Here is a 14641-nt window from a genome sequence, read left to right on the forward strand (position 1 = left end):
CGGGATTCCCAAGCCGCCACGTTCCTGTGGGAGGGTCATGTATTTCAATGATCACCTGATCTTCCCATATTGCCACAAAAAAACTTAAAAAATAGACCCCTCTATTAAAAGGGGGATGGAGCGAAACAGATAGAAGATTTTAGGCAGCATGGTCATTTTCAGAACATTCGACCTTCCTATAAGAGATAGATGCAAAGTATCCAATCTTTTCAGATCTTGCTCCATCGTTTTTAACATTGGGACAAAGTTATCCTTTATAATTAATTCTGTTGCGGCATTAATTATCACTCCAAGATATGTTGCAGAGTCTACATATCTATTATCAGACTTGATAATATTTTTGGTGCATATCACCTGGGTTTTCCCCTCTTTCAAGCGGTATCTCGAGTGTCGCCCAAATTCCTCGGTGATTTTCACCATACCCGCATAGCCACAAAAGGGTTTTGATGAAATCACTGCCAGATCGTCCGCATAGGCTAATATTTTAGTCTTGAATCCATTAGTTATAGCCGGCTTGATCTCATGATTATCCAGAATCTGTCTAACTAATGGATCGATGTACAACACGAATAAGATGGGCGAGCAGGGACACCCCTAATGGGTTCCCCTTGTTATATTGATTTTACCCGAACACTCACCCATCAGCTGTATTCTGGCAACCGGATCAGAATACATAGCTTTCATGGCCATCATGATTCTTTGACCAAAACCTCTCCCTTCAAGGACATTCCACAGGTAATGCCACCTGACGTGGTCAAAGGCTTTTTCTTCGTCAAGGAGGATCACCCCTCCCCCCCAACAGCATGGCCCTCAAACAGAGAGATTGCTCTTCTTATATGATTGGTTGTTCCTCGACCCGGAATGAAGCCATGCTGCCAAGGGGAAACCAGACCACCAATGACCCTCCCCAAACGCATTACCAGGATATTTGCATAGAGTTTATAGTCTGCGTTTATACGTGAGATTGGCCTATAGGACCCTGGATTTTCTTTTGGTTTCCCTTGTTTATGGAAAACCACTATGTTTGTATCATTCCATATCTCGGGTATTTCTCCAGTACACATTATTCCATTAAACAGATCTAATAACATTGGAGCCACCTCACTTGATAAACACTTATACACCTCCAGTGGAATGCTGTCCGGCCCCGCTGCCTTACCGGCAGCTAGATCTTGTAACGCTTCACGCACTTCCTCGGCCGTCATATAGCTCTCCAACTTTTCCCTCTAGAGCTTCCCCAGTTTGGGTCCTCCATCCGGATACCCTTCCTGTGGCTCCTTCCCCTCTACCTCTTCCTTGTATAGGGTGTGATAGAAGTTTGCAAATACCCAGAGTATCTCCTGCGGTTCCACAAACTCTCGCCCGTTCTGCTGAATACTAGTTATTATATTTTTTATGTTATCCTGCCTGATCCTACGCACCAGCGCCTTGCCCGCCTGTTCCCCTGTTTCATACATCTTCCCTTTATATATCCAATATGATGACGCAGCTTTTTCAGCCATCTGTTTATGTATCTCTGCTTTAACAGAGTTAATTCTCAATTGACTTTCTTTTCTTTCCTTCCCTTGTATTATATCTTGACCATGTTGTTCTTCTGCTTTTATCAAATCAGCTAAAAGCCTATGCTTATCAGCCTGCGATTTTTTCCTAGCTTAGGCAGTATAATTAATTGTCTCCCCCCTTATTGCAGCTTTAAACGCGCCCCAGACGCTATTTCTGGATGCACTATGCCGATTGGCTTCAAAGAATTCCCAAGCCCATTTCCTCAGATGTTCGACAAATAGGGTATCTGCCAACAGTTTCCTATTAAATGTCCAAGCCCTTTGTTTCCTAGCTGGCCTTGAGAAATCGTATTTAACTGCAAACTGGCTATGGTCCGATAGGACCTTGGGCAGCTTCCTGATGTTAACTTTATCTATCTCTGCAGATGAAATTAGAAAATAATCCAGTTTGGTGTATTTCTGGTATGGGCATGAAAAATATGTAAACCCGGCGTCGTCAGGCTCCTTTGTTCCCCATACATCTACTAGCCCATGCGACTGTATCAGGGAGCATAGTGCCCAAACACCCTCGGCTTCCGCCCTATATACGAATTTTTCTTAACCAGGTCAGCTGATATATTTAAATCCCCACATACCAAAATGGGGGTAGGCCGGCTTGACAATTCATTTTCCAATATTTCAAACACTTCAGGGTCATCTTGATTAGAGCCATATATACCACATATTGTTATACCACAACACATTTCAACCAGAGCCCATGTGTCTAAAGCGTCAGCCTTAGGCACATAGGCTTAGCCCCCCCCAAGCCCAGTTTTACCTAAGATAGCCCCCCCCTTACCATTAAGGTCTGTGATGAGCATGCAAGAATATCAAAACCTCCCAGCCTGAGTAGCTGTTTTTTGGCCGAGGGCAGATGTGTTTCTTGTAAACACAGAATATCAGTGGGTTCTGTTTTAACGAACTCGGCCAGTCTAGACCTCTTTCTCCAGTCATTAAGCCCTCCAATATTGATCGAGTATATACTAAGGCTCGACAATATTAAGTTTGGACATTTCCTTCATTTTTAGTGCCAACATCTGGGTAGAGAAAACACTCCTTACAAAAATACCATACCCCACGATGAAAGATAGACACGCATTTGTACCAAAAATTCCCTTTTTTTGCTTGTTCCCCCCCCTTGCTACCCCCCTGTCCCCCTTGACCCCTCCCCACTCTTCCCTCCCTACCCTCCCTCTCATGTGAAGCGCTCAGACATAGGTCTGTGCTTGTGATGTGCGTTTGCAGCAGCAGTGAAGTGGGCACTCCAAACAGCTACCGTGAGGCAATTAATGCCACAATGCTTCCCCCAGCTGAAAACCAACCCAAAATGTAAAGATATATAGAGGAAAAATATATGTTAAACAATTGTAGCCATACAGTGCCATGAATTACCATACATAACACCAAATGTCCCAATTTAGAGGACTCAATACTCCTTTTACCCCTACAATCATCCCTCCCCCCCTTCACCAGGACACATAGTATCATCAGCTCGTCATTAGCATCGCTAGCTACCAAGAGAGTCCAGAAACTCCTGTGCCTTTACTTCGGATGAAAAGTATTGGGCTCGACCCTCTTTTACCACCTTGAGCTGCGCTGGATTGACAAGATAGACTTGTAGATGTTTGTCCTGGAAAGGTTTGATCAATTCTCTCAGCCTCCAGCACCTCTCGACTGTTGCAAGGCAAAAGTCTGGCCTGCCGGGCAAGACTTTCAGATATGGCTTGTCGAAGGATAAAATTACCCAGAAATATTAGGATTGCCCTTGGCTTGTCACCGCTTCTCGCACCAGTGCGATGTGCCCTCTGAATTTCCGCCGACCAGTTCCATTCGGAGAGTTCTGGGAATGCGGTCTTCAATACATTAATCATATAGGCCCTAACATCCGACCCCTCTGCCCCTTGTGGTATCCCCAGCACCCATAGATTGTTACGTCTTAGCCTATTTTCCATATCCTCCAGTTTCCACTGGATAGCGATGACCTGGGTGCTTTGAGACTCCACTTTGGTAGTAGCAGCGGCGGCCTCTGATTCCATTGCTACAATCCTTTCCTCCAGATTTGTCACTCTGTCTCCCACAATAACATACGCCTTAGACAGCTTTCTTACCACGCCTTGCATCTTACGCATTGCTGCTTGCGATTTACGACAGTCCTGGCGTGCTTCCTCTCTATGCGCAAGAATAGTATGGTAAATAACATCTAGGAGTGGAGGATGGGTTGCTGGGGCTTCTGCATTCGGGCTCCCCTCAAGTCGCATAGCTGATGAGTGATTGCAGATTAAATCCCGCACGGGCTGTTCCAGGGCATTTCCTTGAGCATTTGGTCTTTTAGCTATGCTAGGGGGGTTCCGCTCGATATCACTATCGGACTCAAAGTTGCTCCCCTCCTGAGATGAACTCTTTTTGGGGTTTGCGTGAGGACATTAGGATTTAGTAAGGCCTTTTCCCCTTGAAAAGCGTAAGAAGTTGACGACTGTGGTCACAAAACACAGCTGAGTAAATAACACATGGCTATGCCCGGCCACAAGCGTCAGAGAAAAAATGCTGGGTCAACTAGATTTTAAGTTAGTGCAACATGGTATGAAGGCACGTGCATTAAAGACTGCTGATTTTAAAAGTTAGAATTACAGTTTCATTATTTTGGATAACAGAGAAAGGATTAAAAGTAGGGATTTTTTTTCTTGTTGCTTTTTTTAATAAGCACATCTGTGGATCTGATGGTAAAATAATCACTGCTCTTTAAAAAGTGAGGAGAACGTTTTACGTTTCAGTAAAGCTTCTGTGCTAAGTGTTATTAATAGATGCATTTAACGGTAAAAGGAAAGGAAAGGAATAAGGCTTACTTTTCATATGTGGAACCATCAAACGGGTTAGTGATTGTTTTTTTGTTGTTGTTTTTTAAACTTTTTTTTCCTCATATTGCGGTTTATGCAGAAAGAAAGGTGTTTGGGAATATGACAGTATCTGAATGGTTGTACCTCCAAACTGCCCCTAATCGTCTATCGGAGAGTACAAGGGGCGTATCTCAGTCTTGTTCCAATCAGTTTCCTTCCGCACACCTTTATCTTGCTCAATAATTCCTTTGTTTCTGGAGATCTCTGACCCTTGGGATGTTTGACAGACTTCAAGTCATGCCAGGAATTATTGTTCCGCTTAATCATTGGAATCAAAAGAAAAAGAAAAAAAAAGAAAAGAAAAGAAAAAGAAAAAGAGTCAAAGAAACCTCAAACAAAGTGAGGTTCTAGTTTGTCATCTGGAGGTGATATAATTTTCCAAGATCTCCCAATATTTCATTCTTTTGAGTTGTTTCCCTTTTCTATCTAAACTGCCGGTTCTTATTACAGCATTTAGCCAATTTTCATGGGTTGGTGGTGCTGGTTTTATCCAGTTAATACAAATTTCTCTACGTGCTAATAGGATCATAACAAACAGTAAGTTTTCTTGATGTTTATTTAACTTAATCTGATTTGGTTGTGTAGTATAGTGTATCCCAAAAATAATTAAGATAATACTCACAGTTATCGGTGTTGCCAGTATTGCAGTTAGGGCCCGATGTAGGTAAACGGGATTTTCCGATTTCAAAATACCGAGGCGGGCCGAATCGGTATTCTGAAATCGGAAAACGAGATGTAGGAAAAAAATACCGAATGAAAACCGAATCGGTCGGCATCGGTAATGAGATTTGGTACGTTCCGATTCAGCTCGGTCCGAATCGGAAATTACCGAATCGGCCAACAACGAATCGGAAAACACCGAATCGGCTACCACCGAATCGGATATTTCCGAATCGGCGAATACCGATTCGGTAAAAGCCGATTCGGTAAAAACCGATTCGCCAATCATAGACCCATGGCGAAAAAGCCCATAGGAATGCATTGCATGAACCGATTCGGCTTTTACCGAATCGGAAAATACCGAATCGGAAAATACCGAATCGGATTTTACCGAATCGGATTTTACCGATTCGGTAATAGGCGATTCAGCCAATGAGGTGGCTCCCCCTCCCCCACCCAAACAGGGAGTGGCAACCCTGGCAGGTGCAGCCAATTAAGAAGTATCTAGAAGTTTCTGGAAAGCCTGCCTGGGCCCAACACACAGTTAGCAGCAGTGGGAGAAGGAGGTTGCAGACTGAGCAGGAGCAGGAGAACATGGCAGATCAGGCAGGAAGCCAGAAGTCCTCCCAAAAGAGGAAGCCCAAATTCACCACCACAGAACTTCAGGTGCTGGTTGAGGAGGTGGTGAGGGTGCACCGCCAGCTCTTTGGCAAGCTGTCCCTCAACGTGCCAGACAGCACCAAGAGGAGATTGTGGGCCGACATCGCCCAGAAGGTCAATGCTGCTGGAGTCACCCCCAGGTCCATTGAGGAACTTAAGAAAAGGTTTTACGACCTCCGCAGCCTCACGAAGAGGAAGCTGGCCGACCTCCAAAGGCAGGCTGGACTCACCGGAGGAGGCAAGAACCCGGCGCCACCCCTCACCGAGCTGGAGGAAATTGTCTCCAGCACCATCGAGAGGGAGAGCATCGTAGGGATCGGGACCCTGGACAGCACTGCGATGGCCACAGCTACAGGTAAGAAGCATGCGCATCATGACACACCCTACCAGACACCTCCCCATTAGACACAATGCATAGGCAAACACCAGCACTGTACTGTCACCAACATACAAGAGACAAGCATCATGGTACATGTAGTCAGCAGAAGTTAGCCAAATATGTCAGTGCAGAATCACAAGACAGGAAACAGTGTGACACGGTGTAAGGAGATGCAAGGACATGTGGAATGCCATAATTGTACTGACTGTAATACATCGGCACTCAGTTTACAAATGCTTCTTTGTACCTAGGGGCACCATCAGGCGGCACCACTGTGGCAGCAGAGGGAGCTTCAACATCAAATACTGCAGTGGCAGGGCCGAGCACCAGCCAGCCTGGCCAGGAGGAGGAGGATGAGGATGAGGAAGGAGACACCCCAGGGCTTGGAATGGAGGGAGTCCTGGTGATTGATTACCAAGCAGTGCACTCCCCAGTACTGGCCAGCACACCCCCCTTGCAATTTTCACCTGAAAACTCCCCTACAAGGCAGACCATTCCGCCGACAACAGCACCTGCCACAACCGTGGCCTTGCCACCCGTCCGACCTGTCCTGGGAGCAGGGGCTCCGGGACCGGCCAGCACCACACCCCCACCAGTGGCACCCCTGCCCACTCAGCAGGCCGGAGGCAGCAGTGCCAGACGCCGTGCCACCACCACCACCACCACCACCACTGCTGCACCAGCACGGGAGGGCAGTGTGTTCCTGGGCCTGGAGGGCCAGATGGTCAAAATCCAGCGCCAACAGGCCAGATCCACCATGGCCTGCCAACGCCAGCTCCTGCAGCACAACATGCAGATGGGGGAGTTGGTGAAGGGTTTCCAGGCTGTTGTGGACAGCAACAAGGAGGTGGCAGCAGGGTTGGGCAGGCTGACCACTGCCATCACCCACTCCTCTGCCAGGCAGGAGGAGCATGAGGTTGCGCGCAGGAGGGATGCCCGGGTGCTCAACCGGGCCATGGCCCGCCTTGCAGCGGCGACCGCACAGCTGTGCCATCGAAGCTCAAATCAGGAGTCGGTGCTCAGTCAGCATACGGCTGAGCTGACCAGGGGGATGGCCAGGATCACCACGGCCATGGAGGCCATGTTAATATCAAACGCCGCCTCCAATCCTGCCCTGGACCTGGGTGATGCTGGAGACAGCAGCAGCCGCAGCAGCCCGGCCAGCGCTGCATCAGAGCCAAGGAGGAGCACCAGGCGATCCGCTGATGCTGCAGGCCATTCGGAGGGGGCCGAGGGACACCCCAGTGGGTCTGGAAAGCGGGCCAAAAAATAGGCTGGCAAGGGGGGATGAGCAAACCAGAACCCTGGACTTTATTTGTTTTTACAGACTCCATTTTTTGATGCACTTCAGTGATGTAACTGTGGTGCATCACTATTAAAAATTTAATTTTCCAAGCAACATTTAGCTGTCTTTGCATCTGTACTCAGTCAGAAATAGTTCTCAGTGATCTCCTCACGTCTGTATCTGCCATCACATGGCGTACACACCCCAGCTGGCTGTGTCAGTGGCACAGCTTCGTCGTCGTCATAGTCCTCGTAGTCAGACAACTCCACCTCAGTGCCCTTCTTGACCGCAAGGTTGTGTAACATTGCACATACAGCTATGATCTTGCAGCAGGTGATGGGGGTATACTGCCTTGCACCTCCACTCTTGTGCAGGCATCTGAATCTACTTTTCCAGATGCCAAAGGTCCGTTCAACAACATTCCTGGTGCGTATGTGGGCCCGGTTATACCTCCTTTGGCTGGGTGTGGAGGGGTTGAGGTAGGGGGTGAGTATGAATGAGCGGAGGGCATATGCACTGTCGCCTGGAAGAGAAAGGGGTCACATTAGACACATGCATACATGTATTACACCTACCTACTATGTGTTATGGGGGTCTGATGATGTGGCTCACCTAGGAGGTATCCTTCTCCAAAATCGCCAGCCATCAGCCGTGCATATATGCCGCTCTGTTGGAATATATAGGAGTCATGGGTACTCCCTGGAAATTTTGCTACCAGGTCTGTGATGGTGCACTTGGCATTGCAGATCACCTGCACGTTGATGGTGTGTGTCGATTTCCGATTGCGGTATATGTATTCGGTGTCCGCTGGTGGGCAAATCGGAATATGCGTGCCATCTATGCAACCGATGACTTGGGGAAACTGCGCCATCTGGTAGAAGTCTGCTTTGGTTTGTAGCAGTTCTGCGTGGGTTGCAGGGAATGAGATGTATTGCTCCATCCTGTCTATCATGGCGTCAAGGAATATGTGGAAGAACCTTGACAGGCTGCTCTGGCTCACCCCTCCTGCTGCTGCTGCTCCACTTTGATAGCTACCAGACGCTACCAGGTGTAGGCTGCATAGCACCTGGACGTGCGCAGGGATGGCGTGTGCCCTTGGGGTGTGGTGGTCCAAGTATGGCTTAAGGTCCCTGATGAGCTCAAGTATGGTGTCAGAGTCCAGCCTGTATCTCTGTAGGATCTCAGCCTCAGTGAGCATGAACAGGGTTATCCTCTGTCTGTAGACCTGTTCATTTCGTAGCCATTCCCTCTGTTCTTCCTGCTGTAGCCGTAGCCGCCTCGCAATGACATAGAAAGCTGCCATCCTGCAAGTTGCAATGCATTTTGGGACTGTTTATATGGGTTGGAGTTGGTTACCACCTGATTGCAATCCATGGTAAATACCGAGTGAATTCTACCGATTTTGAGCCGATTTCGGAGTTTCTGTGCCTCCCTACATCTCCCCAACTGTCGGAATCGGGGAATTTCCCGATCGGAGATTCATACGAATCGGCATGTTTACCGATTCGGATCATGTCCGAATCGGTATTTTTTCCGATTCGGTACATGGACCGAATCGGTGATTTTCCGATTCGGTGTCACTAACGAATCGGTACAAGGACCGATTCGGTGATTTTCCGATTCGGTGTCACTAACGAATCGGTACAAGGACCGAATCGGTGATTTTCCGATTCGGTGTCACTAACGAATCGGTACAAGGACCGATTCGGTGATTTTCCGATTCGGTGTCACTAACGAATCGGTACAAGGACCGATTCGGTCTTTGTAACCGATTCGGTGTTTTTCCGATTCGTTACATATCCGATTTTCGGTATGTACGTATCGGATTCTTTCCCATTCGGTACTCATTCCGAATCGGTTTTCTATCCGAATCGTTCTGTTTTTGGTTCCCTACATCTCGATGGCTGTTTACCGATCGGTAAGGGCCAAAAATCGGTATTTTCGGCCATTACCGATCGGTAATGCCCTACCTACATCGGGCCCTTAGGGCCCGATGTAGGTAAACGGGATTTTCCGATTTCAAAATACCGAGGCGGGCCGAATCGGTATTCTGAAATCGGAAAACGAGATGTAGGAAAAAAATACCGAATGAAAACCGAATCGGTCGGCATCGGTAATGAGATTCGGTACGTTCCGATTCAGCTCGGTCCGAATCGGAAATTACCGAATCGGCCAACAACGAATCGGAAAACACCGAATCGGCTACCACCGAATCGGATATTTCCGAATCGGCGAATACCGATTCGGTAAAAGCCGATTCGGTAAAAACCGATTCGCCAATCATAGACCCATGGCGAAAAAGCCCATAGGAATGCATTGCATGAACCGATTCGGCTTTTACCGAATCGGAAAATACCGAATCGGAAAATACAGAATCGGTTTTTACCGAATCGGATTTTACCGATTCGGTAATAGGCGATTCAGCCAATGAGGTGGCTCCCCCTCCCCCACCCAAACAGGGAGTGGCAACCCTGGCAGGTGCAGCCAATTAAGAAGTATCTAGAAGTTTCTGGAAAGCCTGCCTGGGCCCAACACACAGTTAGCAGCAGTGGGAGAAGGAGGTTGCAGACTGAGCAGGAGCAGGAGAACATGGCAGATCAGGCAGGAAGCCAGAAGTCCTCCCAAAAGAGGAAGCCCAAATTCACCACCACAGAACTTCAGGTGCTGGTTGAGGAGGTGGTGAGGGTGCACCGCCAGCTCTTTGGCAAGCTGTCCCTCAACGTGCCAGACAGCACCAAGAGGAGATTGTGGGCCGACATCGCCCAGAAGGTCAATGCTGCTGGAGTCACCCCCAGGTCCATTGAGGAACTTAAGAAAAGGTTTTACGACCTCCGCAGCCTCACGAAGAGGAAGCTGGCCGACCTCCAAAGGCAGGCTGGACTCACCGGAGGAGGCAAGAACCCGGCGCCACCCCTCACCGAGCTGGAGGAAATTGTCTCCAGCACCATCGAGAGGGAGAGCATCGTAGGGATCGGGACCCTGGACAGCACTGCGATGGCCACAGCTACAGGTAAGAAGCATGCGCATCATGACACACCCTACCAGACACCTCCCCATTAGACACAATGCATAGGCAAACACCAGCACTGTACTGTCACCAACATACAAGAGACAAGCATCATGGTACATGTAGTCAGCAGAAGTTAGCCAAATATGTCAGTGCAGAATCACAAGACAGGAAACAGTGTGACACGGTGTAAGGAGATGCAAGGACATGTGGAATGCCATAATTGTACTGACTGTAATACATCGGCACTCAGTTTACAAATGCTTCTTTGTACCTAGGGGCACCATCAGGCGGCACCACTGTGGCAGCAGAGGGAGCTTCAACATCAAATACTGCAGTGGCAGGGCCGAGCACCAGCCAGCCTGGCCAGGAGGAGGAGGATGAGGATGAGGAAGGAGACACCCCAGGGCTTGGAATGGAGGGAGTCCTGGTGATTGATTACCAAGCAGTGCACTCCCCAGTACTGGCCAGCACACCCCCCTTGCAATTTTCACCTGAAAACTCCCCTACAAGGCAGACCATTCCGCCGACAACAGCACCTGCCACAACCGTGGCCTTGCCACCCGTCCTACCTGTCCTGGGAGCAGGGGCTCCGGGACCGGCCAGCACCACACCCCCACCAGTGGCACCCCTGCCCACTCAGCAGGCCGGAGGCAGCAGTGCCAGACGCCGTGCCACCACCACCACCACCACCACCACTGCTGCACCAGCACGGGAGGGCAGTGTGTTCCTGGGCCTGGAGGGCCAGATGGTCAAAATCCAGCGCCAACAGGCCAGATCCACCATGGCCTGCCAACGCCAGCTCCTGCAGCACAACATGCAGATGGGGGAGTTGGTGAAGGGTTTCCAGGCTGTTGTGGACAGCAACAAGGAGGTGGCAGCAGGGTTGGGCAGGCTGACCACTGCCATCACCCACTCCTCTGCCAGGCAGGAGGAGCATGAGGTTGCGCGCAGGAGGGATGCCCGGGTGCTCAACCGGGCCATGGCCCGCCTTGCAGCGGCGACCGCACAGCTGTGCCATCGAAGCTCAAATCAGGAGTCGGTGCTCAGTCAGCATACGGCTGAGCTGACCAGGGGGATGGCCAGGATCACCACGGCCATGGAGGCCATGTTAATATCAAACGCCGCCTCCAATCCTGCCCTGGACCTGGGTGATGCTGGAGACAGCAGCAGCCGCAGCAGCCCGGCCAGCGCTGCATCAGAGCCAAGGAGGAGCACCAGGCGATCCGCTGATGCTGCAGGCCATTCGGAGGGGGCCGAGGGACACCCCAGTGGGTCTGGAAAGCGGGCCAAAAAATAGGCTGGCAAGGGGGGATGAGCAAACCAGAACCCTGGACTTTATTTGTTTTTACAGACTCCATTTTTTGATGCACTTCAGTGATGTAACTGTGGTGCATCACTATTAAAAATTTAATTTTCCAAGCAACATTTAGCTGTCTTTGCATCTGTACTCAGTCAGAAATAGTTCTCAGTGATCTCCTCACGTCTGTATCTGCCATCACATGGCGTACACACCCCAGCTGGCTGTGTCAGTGGCACAGCTTCGTCGTCGTCATAGTCCTCGTAGTCAGACAACTCCACCTCAGTGCCCTTCTTGACCGCAAGGTTGTGTAACATTGCACATACAGCTATGATCTTGCAGCAGGTGATGGGGGTATACTGCCTTGCACCTCCACTCTTGTGCAGGCATCTGAATCTACTTTTCCAGATGCCAAAGGTCCGTTCAACAACATTCCTGGTGCGTATGTGGGCCCGGTTATACCTCCTTTGGCTGGGTGTGGAGGGGTTGAGGTAGGGGGTGAGTATGAATGAGCGGAGGGCATATGCACTGTCGCCTGGAAGAGAAAGGGGTCACATTAGACACATGCATACATGTATTACACCTACCTACTATGTGTTATGGGGGTCTGATGATGTGGCTCACCTAGGAGGTATCCTTCTCCAAAATCGCCAGCCATCAGCCGTGCATATATGCCGCTCTGTTGGAATATATAGGAGTCATGGGTACTCCCTGGAAATTTTGCTACCAGGTCTGTGATGGTGCACTTGGCATTGCAGATCACCTGCACGTTGATGGTGTGTGTCGATTTCCGATTGCGGTATATGTATTCGGTGTCCGCTGGTGGGCAAATCGGAATATGCGTGCCATCTATGCAACCGATGACTTGGGGAAACTGCGCCATCTGGTAGAAGTCTGCTTTGGTTTGTAGCAGTTCTGCGTGGGTTGCAGGGAATGAGATGTATTGCTCCATCCTGTCTATCATGGCGTCAAGGAATATGTGGAAGAACCTTGACAGGCTGCTCTGGCTCACCCCTCCTGCTGCTGCTGCTCCACTTTGATAGCTACCAGACGCTACCAGGTGTAGGCTGCATAGCACCTGGACGTGCGCAGGGATGGCGTGTGCCCTTGGGGTGTGGTGGTCCAAGTATGGCTTAAGGTCCCTGATGAGCTCAAGTATGGTGTCAGAGTCCAGCCTGTATCTCTGTAGGATCTCAGCCTCAGTGAGCATGAACAGGGTTATCCTCTGTCTGTAGACCTGTTCATTTCGTAGCCATTCCCTCTGTTCTTCCTGCTGTAGCCGTAGCCGCCTCGCAATGACATAGAAAGCTGCCATCCTGCAAGTTGCAATGCATTTTGGGACTGTTTATATGGGTTGGAGTTGGTTACCACCTGATTGCAATCCATGGTAAATACTGAGTGAATTCTACCGATTTTGAGCCGATTTCGGAGTTTCTGTGCCTCCCTACATCTCCCCAACTGTCGGAATCGGGGAATTTCCCGATCGGAGATTCATACGAATCGGCATGTTTACCGATTCGGATCATGTCCGAATCGGTATTTTTTCCGATTCGGTACATGGACCGAATCGGTGATTTTCCGATTCGGTGTCACTAACGAATCGGTACAAGGACCGATTCGGTGATTTTCCGATTCGGTGTCACTAACGAATCGGTACAAGGACCGAATCGGTGATTTTCCGATTCGGTGTCACTAACGAATCGGTACAAGGACCGATTCGGTGATTTTCCGATTCGGTGTCACTAACGAATCGGTACAAGGACCGATTCGGTCTTTGTAACCGATTCGGTGTTTTTCCGATTCGTTACATATCCGATTTTCGGTATGTACGTATCGGATTCTTTCCCATTCGGTACTCATTCCGAATCGGTTTTCTATCCGAATCGTTCTGTTTTTGGTTCCCTACATCTCGATGGCTGTTTACCGATCGGTAAGGGCCAAAAATCGGTATTTTCGGCCATTACCGATCGGTAATGCCCTACCTACATCGGGCCCCTAGTGTCTTACCAATCTCTTGCCAGTATTGCGTAAGCGATGAGCAGCCACCAAACATGTGAATATCATCCACTTTTTCTTCGCGGCATTTACTGCATGATTTTACTGCCGATCCTTTAAATTTTGATAATTTTTTGGGTGTCCAATACGCTCTATGTATAGAGAAAAGATGATTCCTTTTTAATGCTGCGGGCTTTACACACAGCCAGAATTTCTCTACTGATTTTTTCCAGATTTGACTTAGATCCAAATATTCGTTAGGTAGGTCTTTCCTCCATATTTTTTCAGAGATAGTAAGATCTTCTTTGCCGGATTCAATTAGAGTCCAATAACATTTTGAGACTTCTTTTTTTAATATTGTTTCATTTGTTGATTTCTGATTCTATGTTTTTCGGATCTGTTGCTCCTTTCGGAATGGTATTTGCCCAGCTACTCAATTGATAGTATTTGAACTTTGAGATTTTTCGATCTGTAATTACTTGCAAATGTTCCCATAATATTAAAGCATTTTCAGACAGGAGTTGTCCCCATTTTTCAATTCCAGATTGTCTGAGTGGGCTTGATAGTGAGCCCTTTAAACATTCTGGGGTACCTGGTGAGTCCCATATTGGAGCCATACTACTGTAATATGGAATCCTTGTGGCAACTCTTATCTGATTCCAGATCTTAACAGCGTTATTCAGAACCTTAAGTTTTACTTTTTTGAAAAATTTTGGGTGACCAAACTTGAAGAGAAAATGATCTTCACCATTTGTTAAATGTTGTAGGTAGATTGGATAGGCTTGATGCACTCTTAACAGGGCTCTGACATTTTTAAATTGCAAGGATATATAGTATTCATATATGTCAGGGCTTGCTATTCCTCCTTGTTCTTTCTTTCTCCTGAGTTTGTTCCATGAGATTCTTGTACTCTTTGCTGA

The 14641-nt window shown here is 48.6% G+C and overlaps 1 protein-coding gene across 6 annotated transcripts in view; it reads left to right on the forward strand.

The window, feature by feature from the left end:
* The window catches only part of LOC147747718 (complement factor H-related protein 3-like), a 966023-nt gene that overhangs the window by 589604 nt on the left and 361778 nt on the right, over positions 1–14641 (forward strand). The window lies entirely within an intron of this gene.

This window comes from Lissotriton vulgaris, chromosome 1_1, assembly GCF_964263255.1.
Source record: "Lissotriton vulgaris chromosome 1_1, aLisVul1.2, whole genome shotgun sequence".
NCBI classification, from domain to species: Eukaryota; Metazoa; Chordata; class Amphibia; order Caudata; family Salamandridae; genus Lissotriton; species Lissotriton vulgaris.